Raw genomic sequence first — 13427 nt, forward strand, 5'->3', positions numbered from 1 at the left:
TACTCCTGTTCCTAATTCTTATGTTCTTATGTTATGTTCTTATGAGTTGTTAGCGGCACCGTGCCCAGTGGCAAACTCAGTTGATCCCTGTTAGCGCCCTGCTAACGGGAGGCACAACTGCACCCAATTTCGCCCTCATGAGATCAAATTCCACCACAGCAGCTGGGGTATTTACATTCAGTTAATTAAATACATCTGTAATTTTAAAAAGCTAGTACCAGTAATGGTGACCAGAAAACTACTGGATTGTTGTAAAAACCCATCTGGTTCACTAATGTCCTTTCGGGAAGGAAATCTGCCGTCCTTACCTGGTCTGGCCTATATGTGACTCCAGACCCACAGCAATGTGGTTGACTCTTAACTGCCCTCTGAGATGGCCTAGCAAGCCTCACCACCACCTTCTCTGGGGCAATTGAGGATGAGCAATAAATGCTGGCCATGACAGTGACCCACATCCCATGAAGAAATAAAAAATATTCATTAATCTTCAGATGCCACACAAAAGCTGGAGTATCTACTGCACATAAGGCAGGTGTCAGACCAAGGCGCAGGTGTATCACCTGAAGCAAATACCTGAAGCAAATACCTGCTGGAAAACACGTCCAGTCACTCGAAGAAAAACAAGACAATCTTTGTGGTGAGAGATCGACAGGTCAGTAATGGTTGAGGGGTAAACTCAATGAGAGTGGGACATGTGGACTCAAGAGATGCAAGTTGAGGGCTGTGGAAACCCTAGAAATGGACAGACACCAGTGTGGGAAACAAGGTGCGAGGGATTGGCAGCTGTAGGGAAAGTTGAGCAGCCATGAGGGAGCTTTGCTGCTGCTGAAAATTCATTGAAAACTATAACTATTACTGTTGCAATGATTGATTGAAAACCGTTGGGTGAGCAGTGAGCTGTAGTGCAATCCAGGTCAGTGGAAAATGAACTCAAATTAAGGGGGTTGTTTGTAATTTTGATGAAATTATGGAGGAGAGTTGTTCAAGAATTCAATGGACTGACGAATGGCAGGAGACATAGATCGGAAAGTAATTTGGCAGTGCTGCATCTGTGTGGAAAGTAGCCCAGTAATGAGTGCTTATCACATTGCTCTAGAGACTAAAGCTATGGCATAGGCCAGGTTGCTATTTGTGTGCATGAGCCAAAAACAACATTTGCCCCATTTTATACGATTAGATTGTTGTTAATCCATCACAAATAATTGGATCCTGTGTGCATTTTATTTACTGAAACTGGAAGATTCCTTTCAATCTAATGGTTGTTAGAATCCCAAGTAAAACTAATCTTGGATGGTCCCAGTCCAGTGGGGGCAAGTGCATAGCATAGGCCGATAAATCAGAATAAATTGGTGCTAAAATGACAGTCCCATTCAGAAACACTGCTGTGGATAATGAGAAAATTCCCACTATTGTAATAATAGGTGCTCTTTGGAGACCAGGGCTTAAGGCTTGTTATTGGTGCAATGTACAGCAAAGTTGAGTCTGATTTTGCCTTTACTATACCTGACTAGGAGGCAGAATGGAGTGGGTGGATGGCGGGGCGGAGGTAGGAGTGTTTTACCTGCACTGATAAATGATTCAACTTGCTTAGAACAAAGTCATAAAAAAGATAACCTAAATGCAGTTCAGAAATATATTTATATTTAGCTGAAAATGAAACATTTTATTTTCCAGTGCAAACTCAGATAAAATCTAAAATGACACAATCAGAAAATTGATAGTTTTGTCTTGAATGACTAGAATTATTCAACGGGTTTTAAAATGATGGACCATTTGCCTCTGTGTAAAAGTGTTTTTTTTTACTGTTCTCTTACAATTCCATGGCAAGAAAATTATTTTATAAAAATTTCAAATGGATTCCTTATATTCACGCGTCCCTTAGAGCTATGAATTGAACTGTCAAATCGACCCAGCAGCTTTTAATCACATCATCTGATGGTATGTAACTTTGAAATGACAGACTGCGAATGCTTTTTAATAGTGAGGAATTGATAGACCGTGTCGGGAAATGACTTTTTAATTCAGATTCTGTTTCAATTAAGTTTTTTTTCTCTATCCACATTCCCGCTGTAGGTTTCAGTCCTGCTGCATCTTTCAGTCCTGCCGTTAACCCTTGCCGTCTGCAGCAAGGCCCGATCTACTGCTCCCAGTAGAAGGGAGAAACAATTGTTTCTGGTCGATTGGTAAAGTGTAAAGGGAAAAAAGACGGTTAGGGTAAGATCATTTGTTTGAACGATTTGAATGTTTTTTTTTCCCGTGAGGAGCTCTTTTTTTTCCCCAATGAGAAATGATTGGGGGGAAATTGTGATATTTATGCTCCGTTAGTCTACCTTAAATTGACTTGAACCCTGCTGACCTACCCATCAGTTGGCAGGGACTGGGGGAAGGGCAGATACAAATGCAGCCGCAGGAAGACTGAATATATCTTGATTTCTACATGTGATTAATGTTGATATTATAAAATGATCGCCGCTTGCAGAGCAGCAGCCTGTCATTTTTTTTTCTCCCACAGGATTACTTTCAATTAATGTGAGTTACACTATGTATTTCACATTGTTATTAACACTCTCCTAGAGTCTGATGTTAGGCTAGGAATGGGGGGATATACTACTAAAAATAACCATCTTGGTACACATACTAACATTGAATTTGAAGAAATATTATGCAAAGGAAACCATCAAATATAATGAAAGCTAGTATAATACCTTTATTGTCACATCTAAGTCCATTATTTGAAAGAGATATACGTTGTATTCTTGAATGTACTCATGCTAAACAATGCTAAAACTCACAGTAACCATATAACCCAAAGAGCCAAACAATAATTATAGATTCTGGTCTGCACGAGTCCAGCAACTCTGCAATGTCCACTTGGAGCAGACTCCCAATTGGCAATAAGAAAGTAAGTATAGAGATAGAAAAAACCATTCTGCATAGCAGTTTTGACAAAGACCAGGTCACTGACTGCCTTATTAAATGAGGAATGGTACTGTGGTATCTAACACTATGTCACTTTATTGCCTATGTATACGACCAATGGGGCCTAACCACAGAGCTTTAATTTACCATCAGAGGCTCATTTTTCAATCACAACATCATTGCTCTTTTGCACTCTCTTCCAAAACCACTTTGTTTTGCCACTTCTCCCTTCTTTCAAAAGTCTCATGAAAAGTTATCTCTCTAACCATGCTCAGTCGCCTTCCCCCTTCAATTTCCTATCTCCTGCTCAGTGTTCTCATCCATTATAAAACATTACGAAATGCGCTTTATTGTGAGGGATGCTAAATAAATGTAGGTTGTTGATAATCTCTTGGCTGTAATTCAGAATATTAACATGCAGGAACATGTTTTACTGAAGGAATAAAGAGAGTGATCTTGCAACCAAAAAAATGATTTGTCTTCAATTTTCTTTCAACCAAGTTTCACACACAAAGCAGGTACATCATGCAAAAGGGAAAAAATATACAATGTGCAGTTTCATCCTAAACCCATTTATCACATTTAACTAAGAAATGACATGACTGAATATTTTTAATAGTGAGGAATTGACAGACCATGTTAGAAAATGACTGAAACTAGTAATATTGTAGCAGATTCTGTTTTTTCCATCATCACTTATTTTAAATGCATTTGAATTTCTCTGGTTTCCATATTCACATCTACACATCATTGCAAAAATTACAAGTGTACTTTAAGCATCGAATAAGTTTTCAAATGACAAGTAGGATTCTTCTTGGAAAGTAACAGGGTGGTACCGGCAGTAGACTAGGTAAGGGATAGCTATGGAGGTGGGGACATTAGCCGTAGAATATATCAGAGGCTGTTACTGGGTGGTACTTGCAGTAGCATAGGTCAGGGATGGTTTCTAGTTGCCATTAGCCGTGAATAGATCTTCAGGTTTACAAATGATCATTTCCAATTGACCTTTTGTATAAAATCTACCTCCATTACCTGCTCCACAGCCCGTATGACATGGTGGATTCCATTAGCATATCTGTTATTGGGTAAGTTATACTGAATACATGGAATTGCTCAGGATGAAAAGTTTAAATCTTTAGTCTTATGCTAAATTTAGTACAGGTTGAGCGTCCAAAATCCGGAGTTCCGGAATCCAGCATGTTCCGGAATCCGGACTCCAAACAGATTGGTGACAGGGTCGTCCGGAATCCGTAAAATGTTCTGGAATCCGGACCCGCCGATCCTGCCGACTGCAGAGCCCCGCCGCTGCCCAACCTCGGCCTCGCCTCCACTCACCTCGCCCCGCCCGCCGCTGCTGCCCTTACCTTGGGGCCCTGCCGCTACCCGACCTCGGGCCTCACCTTGCCGCCGCTGACCTTAGCTCGCCGTCGCTCACCTCGCCCTGCTCGCTGCCGGTGCCCTTATCTCGGGGTCTCCTCACCGGCCTGCCCCAACACCTCCTCTGCGACGGGGCTCACCCGATCCGCTCCACCTCGGCAGGGCCCGCCCCAACACCTTCTCTCGGTGGGGCCCGCCCCAAAACCTCCTCTGCGACGGGGCCCGCCCGAACACCTTCTCCACGGTGGGGCCCGCCCGAACAGCACCACGGCAGTGGGGCCCTGCCCGAACAGCTCCACAGCGGCTGGGTGTCGCCCGACGACCTCCTGGATGGGGCCGACGATCCGAACAGCACCTCGGAGAGCAACCCCACCCCCCCCGCCACCACCCCTTTCTGACGTTCCAAAATCCGGAAATACCGAACATGGGTTTGGCTGTTTCCAAATTCGTGACGTCAGAAAGACATTCCAAAGTCCGGAAAAACGCAAAATCTGGAATGGCCTCGGTCCCGAGGGTTCCGGATTTGGGACGTTGCACCTGTAATGTAAAATGAGATAGAATCTAATTTTCTTTTATTAAAAGAGCAATTTACAAAATAAGATAAAGCACACTTATACTCACTGGAGTTTAGAAGAATGAGACGGGATCTCATAGAAACATATAAAATTATGATGGGACTGGACACATTGGATGCAGGAAGAATTTTTCTGATGTTGTGGAAGTCCAGAACCAGGGGTCACAGTCTAAGGATAAGGGGTAAGCCATATAGGACCAAGAAAGTTGTTGAGTCCAGTTCGTTGGATATATTCAAGAGGGAGTTAGATGTGGCCCTGACAACTAAGGGGATCAGGAGGTATGAAGAGAAGGCGGGAGTGGGGTACTGAAGTTGCATGATCAGCCATGATCATATTGAATGGCGGTGCAGGCTCGAAGGGCTGAATGGCCTAGTCCTGCACCTATTTTCTATGCTTCTATGCTGTTCTAAATACTACAAGTTAAATGTAATGAACAATTAAAATGTTATTGAATTATATTTATCAAACAACAAATTAAAAAGTATCATGTTTTGGGTGATGGGGTGCACAATGGCAGCTTTGGCTAGTGGGCAAATCTGGCCAATGTAGTTGAATTTTTGGAGATGATCCCATTAAGCACTGTCCATTATACCAATTAGAGAAAAGTTTATGAAATTTGAATGTAGTCAATATGTTTCACAATTTGGTAATTATTTATCATGTCTTTAATTATGTCTGATTTTTCATGTTGCATAACTCCTTCTCTGCTTTGCAATTCTGTGAAAATATGAATAATTTTCTGATCTCCGTTACTACCTCAGTTGCTGTGCAGATGAGAGCAACTAAGCTTGTTGGGCTGCTATTTTGAATGTGAGAGGGGATAGAGCTGTCCAGACTCCCACTAGTTTGTTCTTACCCACTTCAAGCCAGGTCGTTTATAATTCTAACAAAAATAGATAGCTCAGTTGGAAGTACTCTTTTACCTGAGCCAAAAGCTTCTGGATACGAGCCTTACATTAGCACCTGTGTCACTTGCTGTTCTACTGCAGTGCTGTCAGAAGTGCTATCTTTTGGATGGAACTCAGGTCTTCCCTGCCTATTCAGGTGAAGATTAAAGGTCTGTAGCACTGTTCAAAGAAGAGCAGGGTTCTCTCTTGTTGTTGTCATGTATGTAATCTTCATGGAACTATAACCTTCATGTAACAACACTGTACACTGTATACACCTAAGAAATGCACACCTTGACCACAGGGGGAGAACTTGTGGGAGAGACTCCTCACCTGGTCATCCAGGTATATAAAGGGAGGTCCCACGCAGGGTCATCACTCCTTGGTGCTGTGAATAAAGGTACAGATCACAGAGTGACCTTGTCTCCAGTATGTGCCTCGTGTTGATTTGCAATGGCATGTAAGGACATAACATTTGGCGACGAGAAACGGGAATCAACGACTCACGAGGAATGGTACTGTGTTGGTGAGGACTGGGACGATTTCATTGAGAGGCTCCAGCAGAGCTTTGTCACAAAGGACTGGCTGGGAGTGGCAGCGGCTGACAAGCGAAGGGCGCATCTACTGACCAACTGTGGACCTAAGATGTACGCGCTGATGAAAGACCTGCTCGCACCCGAGAAGCCGGCGGACAAGACCTTTGAGGAGCTCAGAAAACTGATCGGTGAGCACCTCAAACCGGCGAGCAGTATACACATGATCCGACACCGCTTCTATACGCACTGACGTCGGGAAGGGCAGAGCATACCAGACTTTGTTGCAGACCTTCGGCGCTTGGCCAGCCTCTGTAAGTTCACAGACGCCTGCAGGGGGGAGATGTTATGGGATTTCTTCATTGAGGGCATTGGTCATGCCGGGATTTTTAGGAAGCTAATTGAGACCAAGGACTTGACCTTGGAAGCAGCGGCGTTGATGGCTCAAACCTTCATGGCGGGGGAGGAGGAAACCAAGATCATATACGCACGCAACTCTGCTCCCAACGTGGCGATTGAGCAGGGAGTTAACATGGTAAACGCGACTCAGAACTCCGCAGGCAAGCAAGGGCAATTCGACACCAACCAGGCAGTAACAGACTCTAGGGTGGGTCCTCAACAGAGACAATGGCAGGTCGAACGGACAATTACACCATCACAAGGGACAATACGCCCCAGGATGGGGCCATTGACACCCACTAACAGAGTGCTCAAGAGTAATCAAAGAGACAATCAGAGAGGAATGCCAGGTAACAGCTCTTTTGTTCACAACAATCTCAGCTCATGCTGGAGGTGCGGGGGCAGACTTGCTGCGAAAACCTGCAGGTTTCAACAATTTATCTGCAGAAATTGTAACTTCAGTGGACATTTAGCCAGAATGTGCAGGAAGCCCGCAGTGAGGCTGGTTTACAAAGTGGATGAACCACAAGAGAGGTCTGCAAGGCAGGGTTATGCTTGGGACACAACAGTGGATGCTGAAGTTCAGCTGGATCAGGTGGCAAACATCCACAGCTCATACACAAAGACGCCACCTATGATGATGAGAGTACTGTTAAACGGCATCCCGGTACGCATGGAGCTGGACACAGGAGCCAGCCAGTCACTTATGAGTGTCCAACAATTCGAGAAACTATGGCCACTCAGAGCTAGCAGACCCAAACTAGAACGCATTGACATGCAATTACGAACGTACACCAAAGAGATCTTCCCAGTGCTAGGCAGTGCAATGTTGGTGGTCACACATAATGGATCAGAGAACCGGCTGCCACTCTGGATTGTCCCGGGAAATGGTCCCGCGCTTTTGGGGAGGAGCTGGCTAGCTGAGATGAACTGGAAATGGGGGGATGTGCACGCCATTTCATCTGTGGAGCGAAGTTCATGCTCACAGGTCCTACAAAAGTTTGAGTCACTATTTCAACCTGGTGTCGATACTTTCAAAGGTACCATAGTAGTGATACGCATCACCCGGGACGCCAGACCAGTGCACCACCAAGCCAGAGCTGTGCCGTATGTGATGCGGGAGAAAATTGAGAGTGAGTTGGACAGGTTGCTAAGAGAGGGCATAATTTTGCCCGTTGAATTCAGCGACTGGGCAAGCCCCATCGTCCCTGTCCCAAAAACGGATGGCTCGGTCAGGATCTGTGGTGACTACAAGGCCACCATCAACCGAGTGTCACTACAAGACCAATACCCGCTTCCGAGAACAGAGGATTTTTTTTGTCACGCTGGCAGGCGGCAAGCTGTTCACCAAGTTGGACCTCACTTCAGCCTACATGACCCAAGAACTGGCCGAAGAATCCAAGCTACTGACCACCATCACCACGCACAAGGGGCTGTTTGTCTACAACAGGTGCCCATTTGGCATTCGTTCAGCAGCTGCTATCTTTCAAAGGAACATGGAAAGCCTGTTCAAATCCATCCCCGGAACAATCGTATTTCAGGACGACATCCTTATCACGGGTCGAGACACCGAGGAACACCTCCACAACCTGGTGGAGGTGCTACGCCAACTGGACCGGGTAGGCCTGCGACTAAAGAAGTCCAAGTGTGTGTTTTTGGCCCCAGAGGTCGAGTTTTTGGGCAGGAGGGTTGCCGCAGACGGGATCCGGCCTACCGAATCTAAAACGGAGGCGATCCGTCGCGCGCTCAGGCCCAGCAACACATCGGAGTTGCGTTCATTTCTGGGACTATTGAACTATTTCGGGAACTTTCTGCCGAACTTAAGCATATTGTTGGAGCCGCTACATGTGCTTCTGCATAAGGGTTGCAATTGGTTTTGGGGGATTGTCAGGAACGGCTTTCAATCGGGCGCGGAACTTGCTTTGTTCTAACAAGCTGTTGACTCTGTACAACCCCTGTCAGAAATTGGTTTTGACATGTGATGTATCATCCTATGGGGTTGGGTGCGTGTTGCAGCAGAGTAATGATGATGGCCAACTCTAACCTGTGGCTTACGCTTCCAGGTCACTCTCCCAAGCAGAAAGGGGATATGGGATGGTTGAAAAGGAAGCACTCGCATGTGTCTACGGGGTGAAAAAGATGCACCAGTACCTTTTTGGCAGAAGGTTCGAGTTAGAAATGGACCACAAGCCGTTAACATCCCTGTTGTCCGACAGCAAAGCTGTCAATGCCAATGCGTCAGCTCGCATACAGCGATGGGCTCTCATGCTGGCTGCGTATGACTACACCATACGGCACCGGCCAGGCACCAAAAATTGTGCTGATGCGCTCAACAGGCTTCCACTGGCCACCACTGAGGGGGCAGCGGAGCAAAGCGCTGAGATGCTCATGGCTGTCGATGTTCCCCCATCACAGCCCACCAGATCAAAACCTGGACAAACAGAGATCCCCTCCTATCCTTGATTAAAAAATGTGTCTTGACTGGAGGTTGGGCGCCCGCACATGGAGCATGCCCTGAAGAGGTCAAACCGTTTCACAGATGGATGGATGAACTCTCCATCCAAGCTGACTGCCTACTATGGGGCAGCTGGGTAGTCATGCCCCAGAAGGGAAGGGAAGCATTCATCAGGGAACTCCACAGCGAGCACCCAGGCATTGTGCTAATGATGGTCACATGTATGGTGGCCGGGAATTGATGCAGACCTGGAACGCTGTGTTCGCAGGTGCACGACATGTGCCCAGCTGGGCAATGCCCCCAGGGAGGCTCCACTCAGCACGTGGCCCTGGCCCACCTTGCCATGGTCACGTATTCACGTAGACTACGCGGGCCCGTTGATGGGGAAAATGTTCCTCATTGTTGTTGATGCGTACTCGAAATGGATCGAGTGCATCATATTGAAATCGTGCACGATATCCACCACAGTGGAGAATCTGCGTGCGATTTTTGCGACCCACGGCTTGCCAGACATCCTGGTTAGCGACAACGGCCCATGCTTCACTAGCTATGAATTCCGGGAGTTCATGTCGGGTAATGGCATCAAACATGTCAGGACAGCACCGTTCAAGCCGGCTTCCAATGGCAAGGCAGAACGTGCGGTCCAAATCATAAAACAAGGCATGCTCCGGATTCAAGGACCCTCCCTTCAATGCCACCTATCGCGCCTCCTGCTGGCCTATAGGTCCCGACCACATTCGCTCACGGGAGTCCCGCCAGCGGAACTACTCATGAAACGTACACTTAAAACTCAGCTGTCCCTCATTCATCCAGTCCTGTCAGACATTGTTGAGGGCAAGCGCCAGTCCCAAAATGAGTGCCATGGCCATAACTCAAAGGGGAGATGGATAGAAATCGATGACCCTGTATTTGTTCTTAATCACGCTGTGGGGCCCAAGTAGCTTGAAGGTACTGTAATTGGTAAAGAGGGGAATAGGGTCATAGTGGTCAGACTTAACAATAGACAGATATGCCGCAAGCATCTGGACCAAGTAAAAAAAAGGTTCAGCATGGACACTGAGGAACCTGATGAAAATCATGAGATGCTGCCCACACCACCGCCAGTGAACGAGCAACAAGAACATTCAGCAGCATGCACAGCCCCTGCGGCCAGCCCGGATGAGACGGAATCACCACAGGTGACAAAGACGCATGCCAAGGCTCAATAACCAGAGTCCCAACTGCGGCGCTCCACGAGAGAGCGTCGACCGCCTGAAAGACTCAATCTTTGACCCAAAGACATTGGGGAGGAAGTGATGTCATGTATGTAATCTTAATGTAACTGTAACCTTCATGTAACAACACTGTACACTGTATACACCTAAGAAATGCACACCTTGACCACAGGGGGTGAACTTGTGGGAGGCACTCCTCACCTGGTCATCCAGGTATATAAAGGGAGGTCCTACGAAGGGTCATCACTCCTTGGTCCTGTGAATAAAGGTACAGGTCACAGAGTGACCTTGTCTCCAGTATGTGCCTGGTGTTGATTTGCTGTAGTGTGTAAGTACATAACAGTTGTCTTGGCCAACATTTCTCCTTCAACTGATACCACCAAATATTGTATTAAACGATCATTCATTTCATTGTTGTGGAATGTTACTAAGGTGTTTGCCTCTGTAAAACTGACATTGCACTTCAAATGTAATTCACAATATGATTTGCTCTGCGATGTTTGCATTTAATAAGGGGCTAGACCACACCTGGAGCACTGCGGAGAAGTAGAGGCCCAGTCATCTCCGAAGGGGGCTCGAATGCTTGGACATCGCTGGGGAGAGGCCTGGACGCCGCCGGGGGCCTGAATGCCTTGGCCCGCTGCAATCCCAGGCCGAATGGCCTCCCCTGCTCCTGGCCAGCTGCAAAGTGGGCAGTGCACTCACACACTGAGACACCAATTGATTCTTCATTGCAGTCAAGGCCACCCACGGTCCAAACTCCCAAGGCCCCACCCCACTCCTAGCCAAGAATGGAGAAACACTCATCAAGGACACCGAGGCTGTCAGGGCCTGCTGGAAGGAGCACTTTGAAGATCTCCTCAATCGAGACTCTGCCTTTGACTCGAGTGTTCTCAATTCCATCCTGCAGTATGCGACCCACCACCACCTCAGTGAAATCTCAACGCTGCACGAGGCAGGCAAAGCCATAAAACAGCTCAAGAATAACAAGGCTACGGATGCGGATAGAATTCCTGCTGAGGTGCTAAAGTATGGCGGAGAGGCGCTGTTGGCATGGATACATGACCTTGTTCTGTATGCAACCCTAGGCAACCTGTATCATACCGCCAGCAGAGGGCTTACCTGTTGGAGTCCCAAGGGATCCCAGCATCCCTTGGGAGCACAATATATAAGCAGGTCTCCCATGCTGTAAGGGCACTCTGGAGTTTGAGTAAAGGAGCTAAGGCCACACTCATTGTCTACAGTACTCAGTTGCATTACTTTATTATGAGCTTAACAACTGGTGATGAGATAACGAACAACTACGTGAAAATGCAAGGAACTGTTGGTATCCTGGAAAAATGCTCAGAAGGGAACGATTGGGAGGACTTCGTGGAGTGACTCGACCAATACTTCGTGGCCAACAAACTGGAAGGGGGCAAGAACGCTGCCAAACGAAGGGCGATCCTCCTTACCGTCTGTGGGGCAACAACCTTTGGCCTTATCAAGAATCTTCTAGCTCCGGTTAAACCAACAACCAAATCCTTTGAAGAACTGTGTACACTGGTCCGGGAGCACCTAAATCCAAAGGAAAGCATTTTGATGACAAGGTATCGATTTTACACATGTCAACGGTCTGAAGGCCAGGAAGTGGCGAGCTACGTCGCTGAACTAAGGCGCCTTGCAGGACATTGCGAATTCGATGGATTCCATGAGCAAATGCTAAGAGACTATTTTGTGCTTGGCATTGGCCATGAGGTTATCCTTCGTAAACTATTGACTGTTGAAACAGAGAATCTGAGCAAAGCCATAATAATAGCCCAGGCATTTATGTCCACCGGCGATAACACCAAACAAATTTCGCAGCATAAAGAGGTTTCGACTCGTACCGTGCACAAAGTAACATCGTTTTCAGGCAGGAATGCATATGGCAGAATGTACACGCCAGAGCTGCACGACCTCTGATGACCCAGAGTCCGCCATCAATTGTTAATACGAGGCAGTTAACACCTTGTTGGCGCTGCGGAGGTGATCATCGAGCCCATCAATGCCGCTTCAAACACTGTGTGCAAAGGCTGTGGAACAATGGGACACCTCCATCGAATGTGCAGACGAGCTGCAAACCCTGCAAACTACCACATTGCAGAGGAGGATCGATCCATGGTGGATCAGGCTGAACTAGAGACTCGAACCGAGGAGGCAGAGGTGTACGGGGTACACACCTTCACCACAAAATGTCCACCGATCATGCTAAAAGTCGAATTGGATGGAATTCCAGTATCCATGGAACTGGACACGGGTGCGAGTCAGTCTATCATGAGCAAAAAGGCCTTCAACAGGCTGTGGTGCAACAATGCACACAGGCCTAAGCTTAACCCCATTCATACCAAGCTAAGAACTTACACTAAAGAGTTGATCCCTGTTATTGGCAGCGCAGAAGTAAAAGTCTCCTATGATGGAGCAGTGCACGAACTCCCACTATGGATTGTATCAGGAGATGGCCCCACACTGTTCAGCAGAAGCTGGCTGGGAAAAATCCGCTGGAACTGGGACGACATCCGAGCGCTCTCGTCCGTCGATGACGCCTCATGAGCCCAGGTTCTGAGCAAATTCCTGTCGGTGTTTGAGCCAGGCATCGGAAGTTTCTTGGGGGCATAGGTGCAGATCCATTTGGTTCCCGGTACACGACCCATCCACCACAAGGCACGGGCGGTGCCATATATGATGCGAGAGAAAGTGGAAATTGAGCTGGACATGCTGCAGCGAGAAGGCATCATCGTGCCGGTGGAGTTCAACGAGTGGGCCAGTCCGATTGTTCCGGTCCTCAAAGACAACGGCACGGTCAGAATTTGTGGGGTCTATAAAGTAACGATTAACCGTTTTTCGCTACAGGACCAGTACCCGCTACCCAAGGCAGACGACCTATTTGCGACCCTGGCTGGAGGAAAGACGTTCACCAAGTTGGACCTGACCTCGGTCTACATGACGCAGGAGCTGGCAGAATCTTCGAAAGGCCTCAGCTGCATTAACATGCACAAAGGTCTGTTCATCTGCAATAAATGCCCGTTTGGGATTCGATCGGCCGCGGC

This window comes from Pristiophorus japonicus, chromosome 4 (genome assembly GCF_044704955.1).
Source record: "Pristiophorus japonicus isolate sPriJap1 chromosome 4, sPriJap1.hap1, whole genome shotgun sequence".
Taxonomy (NCBI): domain Eukaryota; kingdom Metazoa; phylum Chordata; class Chondrichthyes; family Pristiophoridae; genus Pristiophorus; species Pristiophorus japonicus.